The sequence below is a fragment of the Haliotis asinina genome, chromosome 6 (assembly GCF_037392515.1).
Source record: "Haliotis asinina isolate JCU_RB_2024 chromosome 6, JCU_Hal_asi_v2, whole genome shotgun sequence".
Taxonomy (NCBI): domain Eukaryota; kingdom Metazoa; phylum Mollusca; class Gastropoda; order Lepetellida; family Haliotidae; genus Haliotis; species Haliotis asinina.
Window position 1 is genome coordinate 51316312 of NC_090285.1, and position 19030 is coordinate 51335341.

At 45.6% G+C, this 19030-nt stretch overlaps 41 non-coding genes across 41 annotated transcripts; 20 read left to right on the forward strand and 21 right to left on the reverse strand.

Annotated features, from left to right (window-relative positions):
• Window positions 1-431: 431 nt before the first annotated feature.
• Trnal-cag (transfer RNA leucine (anticodon CAG)) lies at window positions 432-515 on the reverse strand. Its single transcript has one exon. It is a non-coding gene; the product is annotated as a tRNA-Leu (tRNA).
• Window positions 516-880: 365 nt separating this feature from the next.
• On the forward strand, window positions 881-952 carry Trnac-gca (transfer RNA cysteine (anticodon GCA)). Its single transcript has one exon. It is a non-coding gene; the product is annotated as a tRNA-Cys (tRNA).
• A 399-nt stretch (window positions 953-1351) lies between these two features.
• On the reverse strand, window positions 1352-1435 carry Trnal-cag (transfer RNA leucine (anticodon CAG)). Its single transcript has one exon. It is a non-coding gene; the product is annotated as a tRNA-Leu (tRNA).
• Window positions 1436-1800: 365 nt separating this feature from the next.
• Trnac-gca (transfer RNA cysteine (anticodon GCA)) lies at window positions 1801-1872 on the forward strand. Its single transcript has one exon. It is a non-coding gene; the product is annotated as a tRNA-Cys (tRNA).
• Window positions 1873-2384: 512 nt separating this feature from the next.
• Trnal-cag (transfer RNA leucine (anticodon CAG)) lies at window positions 2385-2468 on the reverse strand. The gene has a single exon. It is a non-coding gene; the product is annotated as a tRNA-Leu (tRNA).
• Window positions 2469-2833: 365 nt separating this feature from the next.
• Window positions 2834-2905, forward strand: Trnac-gca (transfer RNA cysteine (anticodon GCA)). The gene has a single exon. It is a non-coding gene; the product is annotated as a tRNA-Cys (tRNA).
• A 399-nt stretch (window positions 2906-3304) lies between these two features.
• On the reverse strand, window positions 3305-3388 carry Trnal-cag (transfer RNA leucine (anticodon CAG)). The gene has a single exon. It is a non-coding gene; the product is annotated as a tRNA-Leu (tRNA).
• Window positions 3389-3753: 365 nt separating this feature from the next.
• On the forward strand, window positions 3754-3825 carry Trnac-gca (transfer RNA cysteine (anticodon GCA)). The gene has a single exon. It is a non-coding gene; the product is annotated as a tRNA-Cys (tRNA).
• Window positions 3826-4224: 399 nt separating this feature from the next.
• On the reverse strand, window positions 4225-4308 carry Trnal-cag (transfer RNA leucine (anticodon CAG)). Its single transcript has one exon. It is a non-coding gene; the product is annotated as a tRNA-Leu (tRNA).
• Window positions 4309-4673: 365 nt separating this feature from the next.
• Window positions 4674-4745, forward strand: Trnac-gca (transfer RNA cysteine (anticodon GCA)). Its single transcript has one exon. It is a non-coding gene; the product is annotated as a tRNA-Cys (tRNA).
• Window positions 4746-5030: 285 nt separating this feature from the next.
• On the reverse strand, window positions 5031-5114 carry Trnal-cag (transfer RNA leucine (anticodon CAG)). Its single transcript has one exon. It is a non-coding gene; the product is annotated as a tRNA-Leu (tRNA).
• A 365-nt stretch (window positions 5115-5479) lies between these two features.
• Trnac-gca (transfer RNA cysteine (anticodon GCA)) lies at window positions 5480-5551 on the forward strand. Its single transcript has one exon. It is a non-coding gene; the product is annotated as a tRNA-Cys (tRNA).
• A 399-nt stretch (window positions 5552-5950) lies between these two features.
• On the reverse strand, window positions 5951-6034 carry Trnal-cag (transfer RNA leucine (anticodon CAG)). The gene has a single exon. It is a non-coding gene; the product is annotated as a tRNA-Leu (tRNA).
• Window positions 6035-6399: 365 nt separating this feature from the next.
• Window positions 6400-6471, forward strand: Trnac-gca (transfer RNA cysteine (anticodon GCA)). The gene has a single exon. It is a non-coding gene; the product is annotated as a tRNA-Cys (tRNA).
• A 399-nt stretch (window positions 6472-6870) lies between these two features.
• On the reverse strand, window positions 6871-6954 carry Trnal-cag (transfer RNA leucine (anticodon CAG)). The gene has a single exon. It is a non-coding gene; the product is annotated as a tRNA-Leu (tRNA).
• A 365-nt stretch (window positions 6955-7319) lies between these two features.
• Trnac-gca (transfer RNA cysteine (anticodon GCA)) lies at window positions 7320-7391 on the forward strand. Its single transcript has one exon. It is a non-coding gene; the product is annotated as a tRNA-Cys (tRNA).
• A 399-nt stretch (window positions 7392-7790) lies between these two features.
• Trnal-cag (transfer RNA leucine (anticodon CAG)) lies at window positions 7791-7874 on the reverse strand. Its single transcript has one exon. It is a non-coding gene; the product is annotated as a tRNA-Leu (tRNA).
• Window positions 7875-8239: 365 nt separating this feature from the next.
• Window positions 8240-8311, forward strand: Trnac-gca (transfer RNA cysteine (anticodon GCA)). The gene has a single exon. It is a non-coding gene; the product is annotated as a tRNA-Cys (tRNA).
• A 286-nt stretch (window positions 8312-8597) lies between these two features.
• On the reverse strand, window positions 8598-8681 carry Trnal-cag (transfer RNA leucine (anticodon CAG)). The gene has a single exon. It is a non-coding gene; the product is annotated as a tRNA-Leu (tRNA).
• A 365-nt stretch (window positions 8682-9046) lies between these two features.
• Window positions 9047-9118, forward strand: Trnac-gca (transfer RNA cysteine (anticodon GCA)). The gene has a single exon. It is a non-coding gene; the product is annotated as a tRNA-Cys (tRNA).
• Window positions 9119-9517: 399 nt separating this feature from the next.
• Window positions 9518-9601, reverse strand: Trnal-cag (transfer RNA leucine (anticodon CAG)). Its single transcript has one exon. It is a non-coding gene; the product is annotated as a tRNA-Leu (tRNA).
• Window positions 9602-9966: 365 nt separating this feature from the next.
• Window positions 9967-10038, forward strand: Trnac-gca (transfer RNA cysteine (anticodon GCA)). The gene has a single exon. It is a non-coding gene; the product is annotated as a tRNA-Cys (tRNA).
• A 399-nt stretch (window positions 10039-10437) lies between these two features.
• On the reverse strand, window positions 10438-10521 carry Trnal-cag (transfer RNA leucine (anticodon CAG)). Its single transcript has one exon. It is a non-coding gene; the product is annotated as a tRNA-Leu (tRNA).
• Window positions 10522-10886: 365 nt separating this feature from the next.
• Window positions 10887-10958, forward strand: Trnac-gca (transfer RNA cysteine (anticodon GCA)). Its single transcript has one exon. It is a non-coding gene; the product is annotated as a tRNA-Cys (tRNA).
• A 399-nt stretch (window positions 10959-11357) lies between these two features.
• Trnal-cag (transfer RNA leucine (anticodon CAG)) lies at window positions 11358-11441 on the reverse strand. Its single transcript has one exon. It is a non-coding gene; the product is annotated as a tRNA-Leu (tRNA).
• Window positions 11442-11806: 365 nt separating this feature from the next.
• Trnac-gca (transfer RNA cysteine (anticodon GCA)) lies at window positions 11807-11878 on the forward strand. Its single transcript has one exon. It is a non-coding gene; the product is annotated as a tRNA-Cys (tRNA).
• Window positions 11879-12164: 286 nt separating this feature from the next.
• Window positions 12165-12248, reverse strand: Trnal-cag (transfer RNA leucine (anticodon CAG)). Its single transcript has one exon. It is a non-coding gene; the product is annotated as a tRNA-Leu (tRNA).
• A 365-nt stretch (window positions 12249-12613) lies between these two features.
• On the forward strand, window positions 12614-12685 carry Trnac-gca (transfer RNA cysteine (anticodon GCA)). The gene has a single exon. It is a non-coding gene; the product is annotated as a tRNA-Cys (tRNA).
• A 399-nt stretch (window positions 12686-13084) lies between these two features.
• Trnal-cag (transfer RNA leucine (anticodon CAG)) lies at window positions 13085-13168 on the reverse strand. Its single transcript has one exon. It is a non-coding gene; the product is annotated as a tRNA-Leu (tRNA).
• Window positions 13169-13533: 365 nt separating this feature from the next.
• Trnac-gca (transfer RNA cysteine (anticodon GCA)) lies at window positions 13534-13605 on the forward strand. Its single transcript has one exon. It is a non-coding gene; the product is annotated as a tRNA-Cys (tRNA).
• A 399-nt stretch (window positions 13606-14004) lies between these two features.
• Trnal-cag (transfer RNA leucine (anticodon CAG)) lies at window positions 14005-14088 on the reverse strand. The gene has a single exon. It is a non-coding gene; the product is annotated as a tRNA-Leu (tRNA).
• Window positions 14089-14453: 365 nt separating this feature from the next.
• Trnac-gca (transfer RNA cysteine (anticodon GCA)) lies at window positions 14454-14525 on the forward strand. Its single transcript has one exon. It is a non-coding gene; the product is annotated as a tRNA-Cys (tRNA).
• Window positions 14526-14924: 399 nt separating this feature from the next.
• Window positions 14925-15008, reverse strand: Trnal-cag (transfer RNA leucine (anticodon CAG)). Its single transcript has one exon. It is a non-coding gene; the product is annotated as a tRNA-Leu (tRNA).
• Window positions 15009-15373: 365 nt separating this feature from the next.
• Window positions 15374-15445, forward strand: Trnac-gca (transfer RNA cysteine (anticodon GCA)). Its single transcript has one exon. It is a non-coding gene; the product is annotated as a tRNA-Cys (tRNA).
• A 399-nt stretch (window positions 15446-15844) lies between these two features.
• Trnal-cag (transfer RNA leucine (anticodon CAG)) lies at window positions 15845-15928 on the reverse strand. The gene has a single exon. It is a non-coding gene; the product is annotated as a tRNA-Leu (tRNA).
• Window positions 15929-16293: 365 nt separating this feature from the next.
• Window positions 16294-16365, forward strand: Trnac-gca (transfer RNA cysteine (anticodon GCA)). The gene has a single exon. It is a non-coding gene; the product is annotated as a tRNA-Cys (tRNA).
• Window positions 16366-16764: 399 nt separating this feature from the next.
• Trnal-cag (transfer RNA leucine (anticodon CAG)) lies at window positions 16765-16848 on the reverse strand. Its single transcript has one exon. It is a non-coding gene; the product is annotated as a tRNA-Leu (tRNA).
• A 365-nt stretch (window positions 16849-17213) lies between these two features.
• Trnac-gca (transfer RNA cysteine (anticodon GCA)) lies at window positions 17214-17285 on the forward strand. Its single transcript has one exon. It is a non-coding gene; the product is annotated as a tRNA-Cys (tRNA).
• A 399-nt stretch (window positions 17286-17684) lies between these two features.
• Trnal-cag (transfer RNA leucine (anticodon CAG)) lies at window positions 17685-17768 on the reverse strand. The gene has a single exon. It is a non-coding gene; the product is annotated as a tRNA-Leu (tRNA).
• Window positions 17769-18133: 365 nt separating this feature from the next.
• Window positions 18134-18205, forward strand: Trnac-gca (transfer RNA cysteine (anticodon GCA)). Its single transcript has one exon. It is a non-coding gene; the product is annotated as a tRNA-Cys (tRNA).
• A 399-nt stretch (window positions 18206-18604) lies between these two features.
• On the reverse strand, window positions 18605-18688 carry Trnal-cag (transfer RNA leucine (anticodon CAG)). The gene has a single exon. It is a non-coding gene; the product is annotated as a tRNA-Leu (tRNA).
• Window positions 18689-19030: the final 342 nt, after the last annotated feature.

Sequence of the window (19030 nt, forward strand, 5' to 3'; positions counted from 1 at the left end):
CATTTTGGTCAGAGGAGTGTCTTCTTACTAGAAGAAGTGTGCAAGTAAACCGAAACGATTCCAACTTTGTGCCATGCATCCATAAATACAAACTAGAAGACTCAGGTAATCCCATTTTGGACAGAGGAGCGTCTTCTCACTAAAAGTAAGTGTGCAACTAAACAGAAACGATTCCAACTTTGTGCCATGCATCCATAAATGCAAACTAGAAGACTCGGGTAATCCCATTTTGGACAGAGGAGCGTCTTCTCACTAAAAGTAAGTGTGCAACTAAATAGAAACGATTCCAACTTTGTGCCATGCATCCATAAATAAGAAATAGAAATTTCAGTTCATACCCAAGCTAATTCTGACGGCACGGGATGCTGATGACTTTCCTTGATTGACAAAACAATACCAAACAGGTGACAGTTGAAGAGGACAAAAAGAGTTGTCAGAAGTGGGATTCGAACCCACGCCGGGAGAACCCGACTGCGACCTGAACGCAGCGCCTTAGACCGCTCGGCCATCCTGACTGCTGGTAGCCTGTACACACCTGTATAAAGTATATCAGCGAGAGTCCTATGTATTGGTTTGGACACGGAAAATGCATTCCACCCACATTGAAAATATGGTCCTAAATCCAGTTTAGACCCTACCAAGGGCGGAAAAAGTGCATATGTAGACTTCAAGGCATGTATTGTGAAACGCTCAATGTATTTAAGTCGACGTCAAGTGAATGTACTGGACCTACGATGTGGCAGGAAGAAAGGTGGGGATATGTCGTGAGCCCCAGCATGCTTTGCTGGGTGTCAGATGCGGTCAGACTGTTATGTCTTGTGCACGAGCATTTACTGACTTGATTGTTATTACCTGCATTTATCGTGACAGCACATGTGACGGGGGTATAGCTCAGTGGTAGAGCATTCGACTGCAGATCGAGAGGTCCCCGCTTCGATCCCGGGTGCCCCCTCTATAAGTTTTTTTTTCGCTGAATCAGTCATCAGTGAAGGAACAAGGAAGTCACACGAATCATACCAGACCCAGGCAATCCCATTTTGGACAGAGGAGTGTCTTCTTACTAGAAGAAGTGTGCAACTAAACCGAAACGATTCCAACTTTGTGCCATGCATCCATAAATACAAACTAGAAGACTCAGGTAATCCCATTTTGGACAGAGGAGCGTCTTCTCACTAAAAGTAAGTGTGAAACTAAATAGAAACGATTCCAACTTTGTGCCATGCATCCATAAATAAGAAATAGAAATTTCAGTTCATCCCCAAGCTAATTCTGACGGCACGGGATGCTGATGACTTTCCTTGATTGACAAAACAATACCAAACAGGTGACAGTTGAAGAGGACAAAAAGAGTTGTCAGAAGTGGGATTCGAACCCACGCCGGGAGAACCCGACTGCGACCTGAACGCAGCGCCTTAGACCGCTCGGCCATCCTGACTGCTGGTAGCCTGTACACACCTGTATAAAGTATATCAGCGAGAGTCCTATGTATTGGTTTGGACACGGAAAATGCATTCCACCCACATTGAAAATATGGTCCTAAATCCAGTTTAGACCCTACCAAGGGCGGAAAAAGTGCATATGTAGACTTCAAGGCATGTATTGTGAAACGTTCAATGTATTTAAGTCGCCGTCAAGTGAATGTACTGGACCTACGATGTGGCAGGAAGAAAGGTGGGGATATGGCGTGAGCCCCAGCATGCTTTGCTGGGTGTCAGATGCGGTCAGACTGTTATGTCTTGTGCACGAGCATTTACTGACTTGATTGTTATTACCTGCATTTATCGTGACAGCACATGTGACGGGGGTATAGCTCAGTGATAGAGCATTCGACTGCAGATCGAGAGGTCCCCGGTTCGATCCCGGGTGCCCACTCTATACGTTTTTTTTTCCCTGAGTCAGTCATCAGTTAAGGAACAAGGAAGTCACACGAATCATACCAGACTCAGGCAATCCCATTTCGGACAGAGGAGTGTCTTCTCACTAGAAGAAGTGTGCAACTAAATAGAAACGATTCCAACTTTGTGCCATGCATCCATAAATACAAACTAGAAGACTCGGGCAATCCCATTTTGGACAGAGGAGCGTCTTCTCACTAAAAGTAAGTGTGCAACTAAACCGAAACGATTCCAACTTTGTGCCATGCATCCATAAATACAAACTAGAAGACTCGGGTAATCCCATTTTGGACAGAGGAGCGTCTTCTCACTAAAAGTAAGTGTGCAACTAAATAGAAACGATTCCAACTTTGTGCCATGCATCCATAAATAAGAAATAGAAATTTCAGTTCATACCCAAGCTAATTCTGACGGCACGGGATGCTGATGACTTTCCTTGATTGACAAAACAATACCAAACAGGTGACAGTTGAAGAGGACAAAAAGAGTTGTCAGAAGTGGGATTCGAACCCACGCCGGGAGAACCCGACTGCGACCTGAACGCAGCGCCATAGACCTCTCGGCCATCCTGACTGCTGGTAGCCTGTACACACCTGTATAAAGTATATCAGCGAGAGTCCTATGTATTGGTTTGGACACGGAAAATGCATTCCACCCACATTGAAAATATGGTCCTAAATCCAGTTTAGACCCTACCAAGGGCGGAAAAAGTGCATATGTAGACTTCAAGGCATGTATTGTGAAACGTTCAATGTATTTAAGTCGCCGTCAAGTGAATGTACTGGACCTACGATGTGGCAGGAAGAAAGGTGGGGATATGGCGTGAGCCCCAGCATGCTTTGCTGGGTGTCAGATGCGGTCAGACTGTTATGTCTTGTGCACGAGCATTTACTGACTTGATTGTTATTACCTGCATTTATCCTGACAGCACATGTGACGGGGGTATAGCTCAGTGGTAGAGCATTCGACTGCAGATCGAGAGGTCCCCGGTTCGATCCCGGGTGCCCCCTCTATACGTTTTTTTTTCGTTGAATCAGTCATCAGTTAAGGAACAAGGAAGTCACACGAATCATACCAGACTCAGGCAATCCCATTTTGGACAGAGGAGTGTCTTCTTACTAGAAGAAGTGTGCAACTAAATAGAAACGATTCCAACTTTGTGCCATGCATCCATAAATACAAACTAGAAGACTCGGGTAATCCCATTTTGGACAGAGGAGCGTCTTCTCACTAAAAGTAAGTGTGAAACTAAATAGAAACGATTCCAACTTTGTGCCATGCATCCATAAATAAGAAATAGAAATTTCAGTTCATACCCAAGCTAATTCTGACGGCACGGGATGCTGATGACTTTCCTTGATTGACAAAACAATACCAAACAGGTGACAGTTGAAGAGGACAAAAAGAGTTGTCAGAAGTGGGATTCGAACCCACGCCGGGAGAACCCGACTGCGACCTGAACGCAGCGCCTTAGACCGCTCGGCCATCCTGACTGCTGGTAGCCTGTACACACCTGTATAAAGTATATCAGCGAGAGTCCTATGTATTGGTTTGGACACGGAAAATGCATTCCACCCACATTGAAAATATGGTCCTAAATCCAGTTTAGACCCTACCAAGGGCGGAAAAAGTGCATATGTAGACTTCAAGGCATGTATTGTGAAACGCTCAATGTATTTAAGTCGACGTCAAGTGAATGTACTGGACCTACGATGTGGCAGGAAGAAAGGTGGGGATATGGCGTGAGCCCCAGCATGCTTTGCTGGGTGTCAGATGCGGTCAGACTGTTATGTCTTGTGCACGAGCATTTACTGACTTGATTGTTATTACCTGCATTTATCCTGACAGCACATGTGACGGGGGTATAGCTCAGTGGTAGAGCATTCGACTGCAGATCGAGAGGTCCCCGGTTCGATCCCGGGTGCCCCCTCTATACGTTTTTTTTTCGTTGAATCAGTCATCAGTTAAGGAACAAGGAAGTCACACGAATCATACCAGACCCAGGCAATACCATTTTGGACAGAGGAGTGTCTTCTTACTAGAAGAAGTGTGCAACTAAACCGAAACGATTCCAACCTTGTGCCATGCATCCATAAATACAAACTAGAAGACTCAGGTAATCCCATTTTGGACAGAGGAGCGTCTTCTCACTAAAAGTAAGTGTGAAACTAAATAGAAACGATTCCAACTTTGTGCCATGCATCCATAAATAAGAAATAGAAATTTCAGTTCATACCCAAGCTAATTCTGACGGCACGGGATGCTGATGACTTTCCTTGATTGACAAAACAATACCAAACAGGTGACAGTTGAAGAGGACAAAAAGAGTTGTCAGAAGTGGGATTCGAACCCACGCCGGGAGAACCCGACTGCGACCTGAACGCAGCGCCTTAGACCGCTCGGCCATCCTGACTGCTGGTAGCCTGTACACACCTGTATAAAGTATATCAGCGAGAGTCCTATGTATTGGTTTGGACACGGAAAATGCATTCCACCCACATTGAAAATATGGTCCTAAATCCAGTTTAGACCCTACCAAGGGCGGAAAAAGTGCATATGTAGACTTCAAGGCATGTATTGTGAAACGTTCAATGTATTTAAGTCGCCGTCAAGTGAATGTACTGGACCTACGATGTGGCAGGAAGAAAGGTGGGGATATGTCGTGAGCCCCAGCATGCTTTGCTGGGTGTCAGATGCGGTCAGACTGTTATGTCTTGTGCACGAGCATTTACTGACTTGATTGTTATTACCTGCATTTATCCTGACAGCACATGTGACGGGGGTATAGCTCAGTGGTAGAGCATTCGACTGCAGATCGAGAGGTCCCCGGTTCGATCCCGGGTGCCCCCTCTATAAGTTTTTTTTCGCTGAATCAGTCATCAGTGAAGGAACAAGGAAGTCACACGAATCATACCAGACTCAGGCAATCCCATTTTGGACAGAGGAGTGTCTTCTTACTAGAAGAAGTGTGCAACTAAATAGAAACGATTCCAACTTTGTGCCATGCATCCATAAATACACACTAGAAATTTCAGTTCATACCCAAGCTAATTCTGACGGCACGGGATGCTGATGACTTTCCTTGATTGACAAAACAATACCAAACAGGTGACAGTTGAAGAGGACAAAAAGAGTTGTCAGAAGTGGGATTCGAACCCACGCCGGGAGAACCCGACTGCGACCTGAACGCAGCGCCTTAGACCGCTCGGCCATCCTGACTGCTGGTAGCCTGTACACACCTGTATAAAGTATATCAGCGAGAGTCCTATGTATTGGTTTGGACACGGAAAATGCATTCCACCCGCATTGAAAATATGGTCCTAAATCCAGTTTAGACCCTACCAAGGGCGGAAAAAGTGCATATGTAGACTTCAAGGCATGTATTGTGAAACGCTCAATGTATTTAAGTCGCCGTCAAGTGAATGTACTGGACCTACGATGTGGCAGGAAGAAAGGTGGGGATATGGCGTGAGCCCCAGCATGCTTTGCTGGGTGTCAGATGCGGTCAGACTGTTATGTCTTGTGCACGAGCATTTACTGACTTGATTGTTATTACCTGCATTTATCCTGACAGCACATGCGACGGGGGTATAGCTCAGTGGTAGAGCATTCGACTGCAGATCGAGAGGTCCCCGGTTCGATCCCGGGTGCCCCCTCTATAAGTTTTTTTTTCGCTGAATCAGTCATCAGTTAAGGAACAAGGAAGTCACACGAATCATACCAGACTCAGGCAATCCCATTTTGGACAGAGGAGTGTCTTCTTACTAGAAGAAGTGTGCAACTAAACCGAAACGATTCCAACTTTGTGCCATGCATCCATAAATACAAACTAGAAGACTCAGGTAATCCCATTTTGGACAGAGGAGCGTCTTCTCACTAAAAGTAAGTGTGAAACTAAATAGAAACGATTCCAACTTTGTGCCATGCATCCATAAATAAGAAATAGAAATTTCAGTTCATACCCAAGCTAATTCTGACGGCACGGGATGCTGATGACTTTCCTTGATTGACAAAACAATACCAAACAGGTGACAGTTGAAGAGGACAAAAAGAGTTGTCAGAAGTGGGATTCGAACCCACGCCGGGAGAACCCGACTGCGACCTGAACGCAGCGCCTTAGACCGCTCGGCCATCCTGACTGCTGGTAGCCTGTACACACCTGTATAAAGTATATCAGCGAGAGTCCTATGTATTGGTTTGGACACGGAAAATGCATTCCACCCACATTGAAAATATGGTCCTAAATCCAGTTTAGACCCTACCAAGGGCGGAAAAAGTGCATATGTAGACTTCAATGCATGTATTGTGAAACGCTCAATGTATTTAAGTCGACGTCAAGTGAATGTACTGGACCTACGATGTGGCAGGAAGAAAGGTGGGGATATGGCGTGAGCCCCAGCATGCTTTGCTGGGTGTCAGATGCGGTCAGACTGTTATGTCTTGTGCACGAGCATTTACTGACTTGATTGTTATTACCTGCATTTATCCTGACAGCACATGTGACGGGGGTATAGCTCAGTGGTAGAGCATTCGACTGCAGATCGAGAGGTCCCCGGTTCGATCCCGGGTGCCCCCTCTATAAGTTTTTTTTTCGCTGAATCAGTCATCAGTTAAGGAACAAGGAAGTCACACGAATCATACCAGACTCAGGCAATCCCATTTTGGACAGAGGAGTGTCTTCTTACTAGAAGAAGTGTGCAACTAAACCGAAACGATTCCAACTTTGTGCCATGCATCCATAAATACAAACTAGAAGACTCAGGTAATCCCATTTTGGACAGAGGAGCGTCTTCTCACTAAAAGTAAGTGTGAAACTAAATAGAAACGATTCCAACTTTGTGCCATGCATCCATAAATAAGAAATAGAAATTTCAGTTCATACCCAAGCTAATTCTGACGGCACGGGATGCTGATGACTTTCCTTGATTGACAAAACAATACCAAACAGGTGACAGTTGAAGAGGACAAAAAGAGTTGTCAGAAGTGGGATTCGAACCCACGCCGGGAGAACCCGACTGCGACCTGAACGCAGCGCCTTAGACCGCTCGGCCATCCTGACTGCTGGTAGCCTGTACACACCTGTATAAAGTATATCAGCGAGAGTCCTATGTATTGGTTTGGACACGGAAAATGCATTCCACCCGCATTGAAAATATGGTCCTAAATCCAGTTTAGACCCTACCAAGGGCGGAAAAAGTGCATATGTAGACTTCAAGGCATGTATTGTGAAACGCTCAATGTATTTAAGTTGCCGTCAAGTGAATGTACTGGACCTACGATGTGGCAGGAAGAAAGGTGGGGATATGGCGTGAGCCCCAGCATGCTTTGCTGGGTGTCAGATGCGGTCAGACTGTTATGTCTTGTGCACGAGCATTTACTGACTTGATTGTTATTACCTGCATTTATCCTGACAGCACATGTGACGGGGGTATAGCTCAGTGGTAGAGCATTCGACTGCAGATCGAGAGGTCCCCGGTTCGATCCCGGGTGCCCCCTCTATAAGTTTTTTTTTCGCTGAATCAGTCATCAGTTAAGGAACAAGGAAGTCACACGAATCATACCAGACCCAGGCAATCCCATTTTGGACAGAGGAGTGTCTTCTTACTAGAAGAAGTGTGCAACTAAACCGAAACGATTCCAACTTTGTGCCATGCATCCATAAATACAAACTAGAAGACTCAGGTAATCCCATTTTGGACAGAGGAGCGTCTTCTCACTAAAAGTAAGTGTGAAACTAAATAGAAACGATTCCAACTTTGTGCCATGCATCCATAAATAAGAAATAGAAATTTCAGTTCATACCCAAGCTAATTCTGACGGCACGGGATGCTGATGACTTTCCTTGATTGACAAAACAATACCAAACAGGTGACAGTTGAAGAGGACAAAAAGAGTTGTCAGAAGTGGGATTCGAACCCACGCCGGGAGAACCCGACTGCGACCTGAACGCAGCGCCTTAGACCGCTCGGCCATCCTGACTGCTGGTAGCCTGTACACACCTGTATAAAGTATATCAGCGAGAGTCCTATGTATTGGTTTGGACACGGAAAATGCATTCCACCCACATTGAAAATATGGTCCTAAATCCAGTTTAGACCCTACCAAGGGCGGAAAAAGTGCATATGTAGACTTCAAGGCATGTATTGTGAAACGCTCAATGTATTTAAGTCGACGTCAAGTGAATGTACTGGACCTACGATGTGGCAGGAAGAAAGGTGGGGATATGTCGTGAGCCCCAGCATGCTTTGCTGGGTGTCAGATGCGGTCAGACTGTTATGTCTTGTGCACGAGCATTTACTGACTTGATTGTTATTACCTGCATTTATCCTGACAGCACATGTGACGGGGGTATAGCTCAGTGGTAGAGCATTCGACTGCAGATCGAGAGGTCCCCGGTTCGATCCCGGGTGCCCCCTCTATAAGTTTTTTTTCCGCTGAATCAGTCATCAGTGAAGGAACAAGGAAGTCACACGAATCATACCAGACTCAGGCAATCCCATTTTGGACAGAGGAGTGTCTTCTTACTAGAAGAAGTGTGCAACTAAATAGAAACGATTCCAACTTTGTGCCATGCATCCATAAATACACACTAGAAATTTCAGTTCATACCCAAGCTAATTCTGACGGCACGGGATGCTGATGACTTTCCTTGATTGACAAAACAATACCAAACAGGTGACAGTTGAAGAGGACAAAAAGAGTTGTCAGAAGTGGGATTCGAACCCACGCCGGGAGAACCCGACTGCGACCTGAACGCAGCGCCTTAGACCGCTCGGCCATCCTGACTGCTGGTAGCCTGTACACACCTGTATAAAGTATATCAGCGAGAGTCCTATGTATTGGTTTGGACACGGAAAATGCATTCCACCCGCATTGAAAATATGGTCCTAAATCCAGTTTAGACCCTACCAAGGGCGGAAAAAGTGCATATGTAGACTTCAAGGCATGTATTGTGAAACGCTCAATGTATTTAAGTCGCCGTCAAGTGAATGTACTGGACCTACGATGTGGCAGGAAGAAAGGTGGGGATATGGCGTGAGCCCCAGCATGCTTTGCTGGGTGTCAGATGCGGTCAGACTGTTATGTCTTGTGCACGAGCATTTACTGACTTGATTGTTATTACCTGCATTTATCCTGACAGCACATGCGACGGGGGTATAGCTCAGTGGTAGAGCATTCGACTGCAGATCGAGAGGTCCCCGGTTCGATCCCGGGTGCCCCCTCTATAAGTTTTTTTTTCGCTGAATCAGTCATCAGTTAAGGAACAAGGAAGTCACACGAATCATACCAGACTCAGGCAATCCCATTTTGGACAGAGGAGTGTCTTCTTACTAGAAGAAGTGTGCAACTAAACCGAAACGATTCCAACTTTGTGCCATGCATCCATAAATACAAACTAGAAGACTCAGGTAATCCCATTTTGGACAGAGGAGCGTCTTCTCACTAAAAGTAAGTGTGAAACTAAATAGAAACGATTCCAACTTTGTGCCATGCATCCATAAATAAGAAATAGAAATTTCAGTTCATACCCAAGCTAATTCTGACGGCACGGGATGCTGATGACTTTCCTTGATTGACAAAACAATACCAAACAGGTGACAGTTGAAGAGGACAAAAAGAGTTGTCAGAAGTGGGATTCGAACCCACGCCGGGAGAACCCGACTGCGACCTGAACGCAGCGCCTTAGACCGCTCGGCCATCCTGACTGCTGGTAGCCTGTACACACCTGTATAAAGTATATCAGCGAGAGTCCTATGTATTGGTTTGGACACGGAAAATGCATTCCACCCACATTGAAAATATGGTCCTAAATCCAGTTTAGACCCTACCAAGGGCGGAAAAAGTGCATATGTAGACTTCAATGCATGTATTGTGAAACGCTCAATGTATTTAAGTCGACGTCAAGTGAATGTACTGGACCTACGATGTGGCAGGAAGAAAGGTGGGGATATGGCGTGAGCCCCAGCATGCTTTGCTGGGTGTCAGATGCGGTCAGACTGTTATGTCTTGTGCACGAGCATTTACTGACTTGATTGTTATTACCTGCATTTATCCTGACAGCACATGTGACGGGGGTATAGCTCAGTGGTAGAGCATTCGACTGCAGATCGAGAGGTCCCCGGTTCGATCCCGGGTGCCCCCTCTATAAGTTTTTTTTTCGCTGAATCAGTCATCAGTTAAGGAACAAGGAAGTCACACGAATCATACCAGACTCAGGCAATCCCATTTTGGACAGAGGAGTGTCTTCTTACTAGAAGAAGTGTGCAACTAAACCGAAACGATTCCAACTTTGTGCCATGCATCCATAAATACAAACTAGAAGACTCAGGTAATCCCATTTTGGACAGAGGAGCGTCTTCTCACTAAAAGTAAGTGTGAAACTAAATAGAAACGATTCCAACTTTGTGCCATGCATCCATAAATAAGAAATAGAAATTTCAGTTCATACCCAAGCTAATTCTGACGGCACGGGATGCTGATGACTTTCCTTGATTGACAAAACAATACCAAACAGGTGACAGTTGAAGAGGACAAAAAGAGTTGTCAGAAGTGGGATTCGAACCCACGCCGGGAGAACCCGACTGCGACCTGAACGCAGCGCCTTAGACCGCTCGGCCATCCTGACTGCTGGTAGCCTGTACACACCTGTATAAAGTATATCAGCGAGAGTCCTATGTATTGGTTTGGACACGGAAAATGCATTCCACCCGCATTGAAAATATGGTCCTAAATCCAGTTTAGACCCTACCAAGGGCGGAAAAAGTGCATATGTAGACTTCAAGGCATGTATTGTGAAACGCTCAATGTATTTAAGTTGCCGTCAAGTGAATGTACTGGACCTACGATGTGGCAGGAAGAAAGGTGGGGATATGGCGTGAGCCCCAGCATGCTTTGCTGGGTGTCAGATGCGGTCAGACTGTTATGTCTTGTGCACGAGCATTTACTGACTTGATTGTTATTACCTGCATTTATCCTGACAGCACATGTGACGGGGGTATAGCTCAGTGGTAGAGCATTCGACTGCAGATCGAGAGGTCCCCGGTTCGATCCCGGGTGCCCCCTCTATAAGTTTTTTTTTCGCTGAATCAGTCATCAGTTAAGGAACAAGGAAGTCACACGAATCATACCAGACCCAGGCAATCCCATTTTGGACAGAGGAGTGTCTTCTTACTAGAAGAAGTGTGCAACTAAACCGAAACGATTCCAACTTTGTGCCATGCATCCATAAATACAAACTAGAAGACTCAGGTAATCCCATTTTGGACAGAGGAGCGTCTTCTCACTAAAAGTAAGTGTGAAACTAAATAGAAACGATTCCAACTTTGTGCCATGCATCCATAAATAAGAAATAGAAATTTCAGTTCATACCCAAGCTAATTCTGACGGCACGGGATGCTGATGACTTTCCTTGATTGACAAAACAATACCAAACAGGTGACAGTTGAAGAGGACAAAAAGAGTTGTCAGAAGTGGGATTCGAACCCACGCCGGGAGAACCCGACTGCGACCTGAACGCAGCGCCTTAGACCGCTCGGCCATCCTGACTGCTGGTAGCCTGTACACACCTGTATAAAGTATATCAGCGAGAGTCCTATGTATTGGTTTGGACACGGAAAATGCATTCCACCCACATTGAAAATATGGTCCTAAATCCAGTTTAGACCCTACCAAGGGCGGAAAAAGTGCATATGTAGACTTCAAGGCATGTATTGTGAAACGCTCAATGTATTTAAGTCGACGTCAAGTGAATGTACTGGACCTACGATGTGGCAGGAAGAAAGGTGGGGATATGGCGTGAGCCCCAGCATGCTTTGCTGGGTGTCAGATGCGGTCAGACTGTTATGTCTTGTGCACGAGCATTTACTGACTTGATTGTTATTACCTGCATTTATCCTGACAGCACATGTGACGGGGGTATAGCTCAGTGGTAGAGCATTCGACTGCAGATCGAGAGGTCCCCGCTTCGATCCCGGGTGCCCCCTCTATAAGTTTTTTTCCCGCTGAATCAGTCATCAGTGAAGGAACAAGGAAGTCACACGAATCATACCAGACTCAGGCAATCCCATTTTGGACAGAGGAGTGTCTTCTTACTAGAAGAAGTGTGCAACTAAATAGAAACGATTCCAACTTTGTGCCATGCATCCATAAATACACACTAGAAATTTCAGTTCATACCCAAGCTAATTCTGACGGCACGGGATGCTGATGACTTTCCTTGATTGACAAAACAATACCAAACAGGTGACAGTTGAAGAGGACAAAAAGAGTTGTCAGAAGTGGGATTCGAACCCACGCCGGGAGAACCCGACTGCGACCTGAACGCAGCGCCTTAGACCGCTCGGCCATCCTGACTGCTGGTAGCCTGTACACACCTGTATAAAGTATATCAGCGAGAGTCCTATGTATTGGTTTGGACACGGAAAATGCATTCCACCCGCATTGAAAATATGGTCCTAAATCCAGTTTAGACCCTACCAAGGGCGGAAAAAGTGCATATGTAGACTTCAAGGCATGTATTGTGAAACGCTCAATGTATTTAAGTTGCCGTCAAGTGAATGTACTGGACCTACGATGTGGCAGGAAGAAAGGTGGGGATATGGCGTGAGCCCCAGCATGCTTTGCTGGGTGTCAGATGCGGTCAGACTGTTATGTCTTGTGCACGAGCATTTACTGACTTGATTGTTATTACCTGCATTTATCCTGACAGCACATGTGACGGGGGTATAGCTCAGTGGTAGAGCATTCGACTGCAGATCGAGAGGTCCCCGGTTCGATCCCGGGTGCCCCCTCTATAAGTTTTTTTTTCGCTGAATCAGTCATCAGTTAAGGAACAAGGAAGTCACACGAATCATACCAGACCCAGGCAATCCCATTTTGGACAGAGGAGTGTCTTCTTCCTAGAAGAAGTGTGCAACTAAACCGAAACGATTCCAACTTTGTGCCATGCATCCATAAATACAAACTAGAAGACTCAGGTAATCCCATTTTGGACAGAGGAGCGTCTTCTCACTAAAAGTAAGTGTGAAACTAAATAGAAACGATTCCAACTTTGTGCCATGCATCCATAAATAAGAAATAGAAATTTCAGTTCATACCCAAGCTAATTCTGACGGCACGGGATGCTGATGACTTTCCTTGATTGACAAAACAATACCAAACAGGTGACAGTTGAAGAGGACAAAAAGAGTTGTCAGAAGTGGGATTCGAACCCACGCCGGGAGAACCCGACTGCGACCTGAACGCAGCGCCTTAGAGCGCTCGGCCATCCTGACTGCAGGTAGCCTGTACACACCTGTATAAAGTATATCAGCGAGAGTCCTATGTATTGGTTTGGACACGGAAAATGCATTCCACCCACATTGAAAATATGGTCCTAAATCCAGTTTAGACCCTACCAAGGGCGGAAAAAGTGCATATGTAGACTTCAAGGCATGTATTGTGAAACGCTCAATGTATTTAAGTCGCCGTCAAGTGAATGTACTGGACCTACGATGTGGCAGGAAGAAAGGTGGGGATATGGCGTGAGCCCCAGCATGCTTTGCTGGGTGTCAGATGCGGTCAGACTGTTATGTCTTGTGCACGAGCATTTACTGACTTGATTGTTATTACCTGCATTTATCCTGACAGCACATGTGACGGGGGTATAGCTCAGTGGTAGAGCATTCGACTGCAGATCGAGAGGTCCCCGGTTCGATCCCGGGTGCCCCCTCTATAAGTTTTTTTTTCGTTGAATCAGTCATCAGTTAAGGAACAAGGAAGTCACACGAATCATACCAGACCCAGGCAATCCCATTTTGGACAGAGGAGTGTCTTCTTACTAGAAGAAGTGTGCAACTAAACCGAAACGATTCCAACTTTGTGCCATGCATCCATAAATACAAACTAGAAGACTCAGGTAATCCCATTTTGGACAGAGGAGCGTCTTCTCACTAAAAGTAAGTGTGAAACTAAATAGAAACGATTCCAACTTTGTGCCATGCATCCATAAATAAGAAATAGAAATTTCAGTTCATACCCAAGCTAATTCTGACGGCACGGGATGCTGATGACTTTCCTTGATTGACAAAACAATACCAAACAGGTGACAGTTGAAGAGGACAAAAAGAATTGTCAGAAGTGGGATTCGAACCCACGCCGGGAGAACCCGACTGCGACCTGAACGCAGCGCCTTAGACCGCTCGGCCATCCTGACTGCTGGTAGCCTGTACACACCTGTATAAAGTATATCAGCGAGAGTCCTATGTATTGGTTTGGACACGGAAAATGCATTCCACCCACATTGAAAATATGGTCCTAAATCCAGTTTAGACCCTACCAAGGGCGGAAAAAGTGCATATGTAGACTTCAAGGCATGTATTGTGAAACGTTCAATGTATTTAAGTCGCCGTCAAGTGAATGTACTGTACCTACGATGTGGCAGGAAGAAAGGTGGGGATATGGCGTGAGCCCCAGCATGCTTTGCTGGGTGTCAGATGCGGTCAGACTGTTATGTCTTGTGCACGAGCATTTACTGACTTGATTGTTATTACCTGCATTTATCCTGACAGCACATGTGACGGGGGTATAGCTCAGTGGTAGAGCATTCGACTGCAGATCGAGAGGTCCCCGGTTCGATCCCGGGTGCCCCCTCTATACGTTTTTTTTTCACTGAATCAGTCATCAGTTAAGGAACAAGGAAGTCACACGAATCATACCAGACTCAGGCAATCCCATTTTGGACAGAGGAGTGTCTTCTTACTAGAAGAAGTGTGCAACTAAATAGAAACGATTCCAACTTTGTGCCATGCATCCATAAATACAAACTAGAAGACTCGGGTAATCCCATTTTGGACAGAGGAGCGTCTTCTCACTAAAAGTAAGTGTGAAACTAAATAGAAACGATTCCAACTTTGTGCCATGCATCCATAAATAAGAAATAGAAATTTCAGTTCATACCCAAGCTAATTCTGACGGCACGGGATGCTGATGACTTTCCTTGATTGACAAAACAATACCAAACAGGTGACAGTTGAAGAGGACAAAAAGAGTTCTCAGAAGTGGGATTCGAACCCACGCCGGGAGAACCCGACTGCGACCTGAACGCAGCGCCTTAGACCGCTCGGCCATCCTGACTGCTGGTAGCCTGTACACACCTGTATAAAGTATATCAGCGAGAGTCCTATGTATTGGTTTGGACACGGAAAATGCATTCCACCCGCATTGAAAATATGGTCCTAAATCCAGTTTAGACCCTACCAAGGGCGGAAAAAGTGCATATGTAGACTTCAAGGCATGTATTGTGAAACGCTCAATGTATTTAAGTCGCCGTCAAGTGAATGTACTGGACCTACGATGTGGCAGGAAGAAAGGTGGGGATATGGCGTGAGCCCCAGCATGCTTTGCTGGGTGTCAGATGCGGTCAGACTGTTATGTCTTGTGCACGAGCATTTACTGACTTGATTGTTATTACCTGCATTTATCCTGACAGCACATGTGACGGGGGTATAGCTCAGTGGTAGAGCATTCGACTGCAGATCGAGAGGTCCCCGGTTCGATCCCGGGTGCCCCCTCTATAAGTTTTTTTTTCGCTGAATCAGTCATCAGTTCAGGAACAAGGAAGTCACACGAATCATACCAGACTCAGGCAATCCCATTTTGGACAGAGGAGTTTCTTCTTACTAGAAGAAGTGTGCAACTAAACCGAAACGATTCCAACTTTGTGCCATGCATCCATAAATACAAACTAGAAGACTCAGGTAATCCCATTTTGGACAGAGGAGCGTCTTTTCACTAAAAGTAAGTGTGAAACTAAATCGAAACGATTCCAACTTTGTGCCATGCATCCATAAATAAGAAATAGAAATTTCAGCTCATACCCAAGCTAATTCTGACGGCACGGGATGCTGATGACTTTCCTTGATTGACAAAACAATACCAAACAGGTGACAGTTGAAGAGGACAAAAAGAGTTGTCAGAAGTGGGATTCGAACCCACGCCGGGAGAACCCGACTGCGACCTGAACGCAGCGCCTTAGACCGCTCGGCCATCCTGACTGCTGGTAGCCTGTACACACCTGTATAAAGTATATCAGCGAGAGTCCTATGTATTGGTTTGGACACGGAAAATGCATTCCACCCACATTGAAAATATGGTCCTAAATCCAGTTTAGACCCTACCAAGGGCGGAAAAAGTGCATATGTAGACTTCAAGGCATGTATTGTGAAACGCTCAATGTATTTAAGTCGCCGTCAAGTGAATGTACTGGACCTACGATGTGGCAGGAAGAAAGGTGGGGATATGGCGTGAGCCCCAGCATGCTTTGCTGGGTGTCAGATGCGGTCAGACTGTTATGTCTTGTGCACGAGCATTTACTGACTTGATTGTTATTACCTGCATTTATCCTGACAGCACATGTGACGGGGGTATAGCTCAGTGGTAGAGCATTCGACTGCAGATCGAGAGGTCCCCGGTTCGATCCCGGGTGCCCCCTCTATAAGTTTTTTTTTCGCTGAATCAGTCATCAGTTCAGGAACAAGGAAGTCACACGAATCATACCAGACTCAGGCAATCCCATTTTGGACAGAGGAGTTTCTTCTTACTAGAAGAAGTGTGCAACTAAACCGAAACGATTCCAACTTTGTGCCATGCATCCATAAATACAAACTAGAAGACTCAGGTAATCCCATTTTGGACAGAGGAGCGTCTTTTCACTAAAAGTAAGTGTGAAACTAAATCGAAACGATTCCAACTTTGTGCCATGCATCCATAAATAAGAAATAGAAATTTCAGCTCATACCCAAGCTAATTCTGACGGCACGGGATGCTGATGACTTTCCTTGATTGACAAAACAATACCAAACAGGTGACAGTTGAAGAGGACAAAAAGAGTTGTCAGAAGTGGGATTCGAACCCACGCCGGGAGAACCCGACTGCGACCTGAACGCAGCGCCTTAGACCGCTCGGCCATCCTGACTGCTGGTAGCCTGTACACACCTGTATAAAGTATATCAGCGAGAGTCCTATGTATTGGTTTGGACACGGAAAATGCATTCCACCCACATTGAAAATATGGTCCTAAATCCAGTTTAGACCCTACCAAGGGCGGAAAAAGTGCATATGTAGACTTCAAGGCATGTATTGTGAAACGTTCAATGTATTTAAGTCGCCGTCAAGTGAATGTACTGGACCTACGATGTGGCAGGAAGAAAGGTGGGGATATGGCGTGAGCCCCAGCATGCTTTGCTGGGTGTCAGATGCGGTCAGACTGTTATGTCTTGTGCACGAGCATTTACTGACTTGATTGTTATTACCTGCATTTATCCTGACAGCACATGTGACGGGGGTATAGCTCAGTGGTAGAGCATTCGACTGCAGATCGAGAGGTTCCCGGTTCGATCCCGGGTGCCCCCTCTATACGTTTTTTTTTCGCTGAATCAGTCATCAGTTAAGGAACAAGGAAGTCACACGAATCATACCAGACTCAGGCAATCCCATTTTGGACAGAGGAGTGTCTTCTTACTAGAAGAAGTGTGCAACTAAATAGAAACGATTCCAACTTTGTGCCATGCATCCATAAATACAAACTAGAAGACTCGGGTAATCCCATTTTGGACAGAGGAGCGTCTTCTCACTAAAAGTAAGTGTGAAACTAAATAGAAACGATTCCAACTTTGTGCCATGCATCCATAAATAAGAAATAGAAATTTCAGTTCATACCCAAGCTAATTCTGACGGCACGGGATGCTGATGACTTTCCTTGATTGACAAAACAATACCAAACAGGTGACAGTTGAAGAGGACAAAAAGAGTTGTCAGAAGTGGGATTCGAACCCACGCCGGGAGAACCCGACTGCGACCTGAACGCAGCGCCTTAGACCGCTCGGCCATCCTGACTGCTGGTAGCCTGTACACACCTGTATAAAGTATATCAGCGAGAGTCCTATGTATTGGTTTGGACACGGAAAATGCATTCCACCCGCATTGAAAATATGGTCCTAAATCCAGTTTAGACCCTACCAAGGGCGGAAAAAGTGCATATGTAGACTTCAAGGCATGTATTGTGAAACGCTCAATGTATTTAAGTCGCCGTCAAGTGAATGTACTGGACCTACGATGTGGCAGGAAGAAAGGTGGGGATATGGCGTGAGCCCCAGCATGCTTTGCTGGGTGTCAGATGCGGTCAGACTGTTATGTCTTGTGCACGAGCATTTACTGACTTGATTGTTATTACCTGCATTTATCCTGACAGCACATGTGACGGGGGTATAGCTCAGTGGTAGAGCATTCGACTGCAGATCGAGAGGTCCCCGGTTCGATCCCGGGTGCCCCCTCTATACGTTTTTTTTTCGCTGAATCAGTCATCAGTTAAGGAACAAGGAAGTCACACGAATCATACCAGACTCAGGCAATCCCATTTTGGACAGAGGAGTGTCTTCTTACTAGAAGAAGTGTGCAACTAAATAGAAACGATTCCAACTTTGTGCCATGCATCCATAAATACAAACTAGAAGACTCGGGTAATCCCATTTTGGACAGAGGAGCGTCTTCTCACTAAAAGTAAGTGTGAAACTAAATAGAAACGATTCCAACTTTGTGCCATGCATCCATAAATAAGAAATAGAAATTTCAGTTCATACCCAAGCTAATTCTGACGGCACGGGATGCTGATGACTTTCCTTGATTGACAAAACAATACCAAACAGGTGACAGTTGAAGAGGACAAAAAGAGTTGTCAGAAGTGGGATTCGAACCCACGCCGGGAGAACCCGACTGCGACCTGAACGCAGCGCCTTAGACCGCTCGGCCATCCTGACTGCTGGTAGCCTGTACACACCTGTATAAAGTATATCAGCGAGAGTCCTATGTATTGGTTTGGACACGGAAAATGCATTCCACCCACACTGAAAATATGGTCCTAAATCCAGTTTAGACCCTACCAAGGGCGGAAAAAGTTCATATGTAGACTTCAAGGCATGTATTGTGAAACGCTCAATGTATTTAAGTCGCCGTCAAGTGAATGTACTGGACCTACGATGTGGCAGGAAGAAAGGTGGGGATATGGCGTGAGCCCCAGCATGCTTTGCTGGGTGTCAGATGCGGTCAGACTGTTATGTCTTGTGCACGAGCATTTACTGACTTGATTGTTATTACCTGCA